Below are 7068 nucleotides of genomic sequence, written 5' to 3' on the forward strand. Positions count from 1 at the left end.
AATAATATTTTGATCTGCAATAATATATATTAATATATGTATCTATAAATTCACTAATTATAATGAATTTATTATTATATATTTCTAGATATTGCACTATATATTAATCCCCACAAAATTGTTTCCCTTATTTGATGTAACGTTTGCGCGCTCCGACCAAAATATCTTATACAATATGTGCCCCTTAAACAAAAAACCATTATGAATGTCAAAAAATTAATATGATCCATAACCGTTAATTTTGTGTGACCACTCATACTCTTAGATAATTAAAAACCCTTCCATAATGAAACCTCTAACAACTATTACCATTAAAAAACAATGACGTTGGTCACCTGATAATTCTTAATGGACTAACTCTAGGATTAATTAAACCATAGTGCACTATGATCTTTAAAACAGAATGAATTCTAGAAACTATGACCCTCAATACACTTCATGATCATGACATTGTAATTCTTGAAATTTTACAATACACATCAATTTTGATATCTAACATGTTAACTATACCATTAAAACTATATCTTTTATGCACTTAAAGTGTCATTTCATAGTGATAAATTTGAATGAAGTGTAACTCCAAATTAAATCCCGTAAGAGAGGAATATAATAGATATTGTGTATCATTGAGATGATATTTTGATTATCGATATTGACCCAAAAATAACTTTTTGTGAGCGAGCATATGGTAATGATTTTGATTATGATATTCACCCAAAAAGCACCTTTTGTGAGTCAACAGATGGTAATGATCTTGACGAGTACTCGCATTTCACCCATTAGATCATACAATGATGTGTATATTTTGTAAGATTTAAGGCTTAATGTTGGTGTCTCAAGTTCATTTTGACTATTAATCCTTCCATAAATTAATATTAATCAAGTATATAATGTTTTTTTCTATATTTAGTTTATGTATTTCAAAATATAAAATTCCTAAATTTCTAAATTGTGTATTCCTATATGGTTTTTTCCTATTTCCATTGTTCAATGCAATATGAATAATAAATATTCTTTATTCGATTCCTATTTATTCATGTTTATATTATTGTGTTAAATATATGTATTATTAAAATAAGTTTTGGATATTTCATTTTTTTCTTATTTATTCTACTAAATCTTTCCTAATGAGAGAGTCATTTTGCATGTAGGGAGAGTCTCTAACATTAAAATCACTATTATACAATAAATTTAGTCAAATGATCATGATGGGGAAAATATACAACTATGAAAAAAACGTTGGTGACATGCTGAATATGAACCGGTATGAATGTGAAAATTCTAATAAGTCGATTTGGTTCCCCTCTTTACAAATCTCGGTAGACATGGAACAATCTTTAATAGTTAGTCCTCCAGAAATCTTTAAAAATATTCCAACAGATGAAGAGTACCTCAACACATACAAAAAATGAATCCTCCCTCATCACACGTTCAATTTTCCATACAAATAATTGAAGTTTGGTATGTCGACTCTTTAGATGTAGACCCGCAAGAGATTTTGTATCAGGCTACAATTGACGAAATATATATAGGATCAGTTAATAATCTAATATAATATTCCCAATTCCACCATAAGCTCGAGAATAAAAAGGGATATACTTTTACTCCTTCGAGATTCTCAACAAGAGGAAGAAAGGGAAGCTTAATTATACACAACCATTTAAATTTGACCTCTAAGAACTTGTGACATAATCTCATAAGAATATTGCAAGAAAAGACTCACAGAGTTGGAAAACAACAGGGACGTAAACATATACAATAAATGGAAATGGAATATTTCTAGGTATTCAACTAGAAGACACACAACAACAATAGAATCTACACTCAATTGCATGAAATGTTTTTGAGGATATCGTATAAAGGGTAGAAAAAAAAGAAGCATAGAAAATTAGAACAATTTCTAGAATAATGTATTGGGTTTGATGTCTTGCAGTTGCTTGGACATGGAGAATATGTATTCATTGAAACAAAACTATAGAAAATGAGGGTAGTTCTGAAAAAACAGCAACATAAAAAATCAATTCTAGACAAACTCAATGTAGAAAGGCACTCATCGTAGGCATACGACCAATGATAGTCAACTGAACTAAAACAGGAAAAAATAAAAATTTAACATTGACTTGACTTGTGATTCAACCCATGTTACTAAAATAAGAAGTATAGAAGAAAATGATGTTCAAGATAAAACGCGATCCAATGAGACTGATAGTGACGAAGTTTAATCCAATTATTCTAGGTTTGATGACATATTAAGTTGCCTAGTAACAACATTCAATAGATAGAACAACACGAAATGGAGATTTGGTTGGAATGTCATAACTATGAAATAGAACATCATAATATAAACATTCCAATAAGAATTAACGATCCACCTTTTGTAGTCCAACAATTAGTATATAAGTCAGTCGACCACACGTTATATATTCCTATAATTATTTTCATCACCATAGTTATAAGTGAATTACTGGGTTGATAGAATATATATAAACCCCATGGAATATGTTGGAATATTCATAGTAATATTGACATATTTCACTGCTAAAAGTTTCCACTAAAGATTTTTTATTGTTCTTGAAATATGCATGCAATTTTTTTATAAATAACCACAATATAGTTTGTAATAAACTTATTATTTAGTTAACTTTTATTGTTTTCTTAATATATTAAATTTGATAGGAATAATGGGTTGCCAGTTTTTATGTTTATCATGGATTAAATTTTATTTGCAGTTCCATCCATTTAATTTATATGGACTCCCTAGTCTGTCTTAATTTAATGTTAATATTTTTTTCTAACTTAAATTGGAAAAGAATAGATCTTCCATAGTTATAATTTAATTATTAGGTTGATAGTAGATACTTAAACCCCATGGAAAATGTTGGAATATTCATGGTAATATTGACATATCAATTACAATATGTCTATCCAAGTTAGGTATAATCTATTAATTAAATTATCTCAAATCAATTAATTTAATAAAATGGCATATCAACACATCATATTGGGAATGTGGTATTTCTAAGCAATGGTAATGTAAGAAGAAATGTTTCCAATTAAAAGATTTCCATAATAATAGTGGGGTGAATCTACATGGATAAACATATTTTTTATATATATATAACTCCAATAATAATAATAATAATAAATATATAGTTTAGGTAACTTTTATGAATTATTTAATCTGGTTAATGCAATATGTATAATGGGGTTAGTGTTTTGATTCTTATCATAGATTGATGGATATAGCAATTTTCAATCCATTTAATTAATATGGTCACAATAGTTTATAATAAAACTAGTAAATCATTTTATAGTCAGAATATTCTATATATAGTGTATTTGAAATTAATGTTGAAACCATTTTCTAATTAAATTGAAAAGGAATAAAGATCATAACTACATTTTAAATAAATCCCAACATTGTATTAATAACTAATATTAAAAATCATGCGCCCAAGAGTTAGCTCAATCGGTCAAATTTAGGCTTTGTATTTGAAATCTAAGACGTTGTTCAGTTAAATTGCAATGCTTTCACTATATGTATAGTCTATTAGAGATATTTTTTCTATTGAATTTATGTAAAATCTCGCATTCACATTTATTTATTTAGGAATGGAATTTAAAGGATACAAACCAAAATATATTGAAACCATTATACAAATATTAATGTTTTATCTGACCTTATTATTCACAAAAATCCCCCTTTGAATGAATGTGAGATATGCTAGACACCTTCCATGTGATTTGGAAACAAATGGTATTACAATATAGAAATATATCTTTTCGTGCTTAGTGACAAATTAATAAATATATTTTAGGAAAAACATTAAATAAATGGAAATATAATAAAATAGATATACATTGAATGGGAAAGGTAATACTTTTCATTAACAAGGAGATAATTGTTCAACATTACACCTTGTTTAGGATAGGTAACACCTACATCACCTCCTATTGCAACTCTTCTACTAAAAATGATCATATTCTTTTTATATATGTACAATGACAAATTCCTTAGTTCTCCTTCTTATCAAAACAAGCCATGAAGGTGAAATAAACTTGGTCATGCATAAAAAGATTTAACGAAATAAAAGAAGAGTACAATGTTTCTTTGACTAAATTATAAAATAATTTTATTTATGCATCCTAAATTGTCTTTCATCATTTCAAATAAAAAATTATCATGAAATGTAAACGACCTTAGCATTGAGGATTTTCATGAGTACTATGTCACAAAGCCTCACAACATGCAAACATTAAATGACCCACAACTTTATTCTTTGTTAGTTATTACCCACATGTTAGTTTTATTCAACAATGTCTGATGTTATCTTCTCTTTCAATCACTTAATTATTTTATATATTTTGCACAACTGTGCTATGTCTTTTCTTTCTTCTCAAAGGGTTCTATCTAGTAGCAAAACTTTCAAAGATGGAAATTTATTTTAAAGCTTATAAACCTTGTCTAACATTAGTACTCCCTAATATCCATAATATTAAATGTTTAATGGTATTTTCGTAAAAATATTGAGTGTTCTAATTAATTTTAAGTTAAAATAATTTTAAAGTATAAACTTTGAACAAATAAATTAAAAAAATGTCAAAATGACAACTATTTTTTATTTTTTATTTTGAAAAACCCTCGAATATTACCCCCAATAAGTTTCTCTACTACATGGAAAATTATCAAGCTTATTTACATTGGAAAATTGTTTATTCTACCAAGAACTCATAGACTATCCGTCAATATTATCTCATTTTCATTTTACTTAGTCATGCCCCTTCCTCGTCAAGGGTGATTTAACTCCCAAAGGATGAGAACTCAACACGTTTCTTTTGTTATACCTAACCACTTTAAGCATTAAATATGTTAATTGAGTACCCTACTAAATATATGTGGGATTTTCCACTTTCTTATTTATATGGGTCTATAGCTATGCATAATCATTTGCGACTAGCAAAGCCCCTTCATTCATGTAGAAAATTTGGAGATATATATTTTGTTTGTGTGGTCCTATGCATTTTCATTATGATAATGAAAATAAATGTACGAAACATTATGTTGATGATTGCACTAGAATTCAATGTAAGAGCATAGTTCCATACAATTCTCAACAAAACTAAGTAGTTTAAAGAATGAACATTACTCTATTAAATATAGTTCTCTCAATGAGGTTTTTCAAAAGCAGAACATTGATGTTTTTGGATTATGTGGTTCTATGTGCAATGTATGTGAGAAACTTATGTCCATCTCACGCTCTTAGAAAAAGAGTCCCTGTAAATGTGGAATGGATGAAATCCTTCGGTAAGCCATCACAAAGTATTTGGTTCCTCCACATTCACTTATGTTTGTTATAGTATAGCCATTCTTGAATATTGGGTATATTATTGTAAGTTTTTACTTCTAACTTTGTGGTTGTGATGTATCATAAGTTGGTTATGGTTTCCTCAAAGGATTTCAGGGTAATTTCTATTTTTATCAATGATTTCAAAATGATCCTTCATACATGGAGTTCCTTCCAATATTGTACAATCTTTCTAGAATTTTCACTCTATGATTAAACCATAACTTGATTCTCATCCCGATATAATTTTTCTTTATACAAGCATATGCGTACAATACTAATATTATTCTATTTACACCAAAGCATCGGATTGAAGGATGTCATCTATATTACTAAGGGTAGACTCTACTTATCTCAAAACCCTCTATAATGTAGAAATATGAATATGTGGAAAATAGTCAAAGCTATTTTTTTTTTTTAAATAAAACATGAAAATGTTGTCATGTTAAACTACATTGCACTTTGATTACTTGGTTCTAAATTTCATTTTTTACCACTCTTACAACATTGATATTGAAAATCATAAGTGGCCACACCTAATTTTTATCACCTTTATCGTAACTTTGCTAGTGAAATTCCGAAGCTAATATTTCACTTAAACTAGAAAAATAAACTAATTAAATTATTTTTCTCATAATTACTTATTTATATTGAAACATTTTATACATATTATTTGTTATATTATCATGTATATATTGATATATGCATTTTCACTGTAAAGAATAAATCAATAAGTATTATAAATGAAGAGAATGAAATGATATGCAATTTATTTTGTTTAAGTTTTCTGAGAAGGAGGAGGAGGAGGAGGAAGAGAAGGAGGAGGAGGAGGCGACGGAGGTAGAGGCAGAGGAGGATGAGGAAGAGGTGGAAGTGGAGGAGAAGGAGCATGTGGAGGAGACGCGGAGGAGGAGGAGGAGGAGTAGGTGGAGGCAAAGGTGGCAGTGAGGGAAAAGGCAGCGAAGGTGGTAGGGTAGAGAGGCGGAGGTGGAGGGGATGGAGTGGCGAGGAGGGGGGTGGCGGCTATGACAGAGTAGACGGTGGTGGCAAAGGAGTGGAGGAGGAGGAGGAGGAGAGGAGGAGGCAAAGGCGAATGCAATGAAATTGGTGGTGGAAATGGTGGCGGTGGTGAATGAGGAGGAGGAGAAGGAGGAAGTGTTGGTGGTGGTGGTTGTGGTGGTGGAGGTGGAGGAGGAGGAGGTGTTGGTGGTGGTCATGGTAGTGGAGGTGGAGGAGGAAGAGGAGGCGAAGGCGGTTGAGGAGGAGGCAGAGGTGGTGGTGGAGGTGGAGTAGGAGAAGAGGGTGGAGGAGGTGGTGACAACAAGGAGGAGGAGAGGCAATAGAGGAGTTGGTGTTGTTGATGGAGTTTTAGGTAGTGGATGAGAAGGTAAAGGTGGTGGTGGAGGAGGAGGTGGAGGTGGAGGATGAGGATCATGAGGGGAACAGGTTGAGGTGATGGAGAAGGTGGAGATGGAGGAGGAGGACTGGGAGGAGGTGGTTGTGGAGGAGTAGGTGGACATGGAGATGGAGGAGTAGGAAGTTGAGGAGGAGGAGGTGGTGGTGGAGGTGGAGAAGGAGGAGGAGGAGGTCGAGGTCGAGGAGGAGGAGGAGGTGTATGAGGTGGTGGAGGTTGAGGTGGTAGTGGAGTAGGAGGTCATAGAGGTATATGTGGGGGTGGGAGTAGGAGGTGGTGGAGGTATTGGTTGATGTGGAGGAGGAGGAG

Source organism: Pinus tabuliformis, chromosome 2_2, assembly GCF_031772625.1.
Source record: "Pinus tabuliformis cultivar Carrire ecotype Pingquan chromosome 2_2, CPIR1, whole genome shotgun sequence".
NCBI lineage: Eukaryota > Viridiplantae > Streptophyta > Pinopsida > Pinales > Pinaceae > Pinus > Pinus tabuliformis.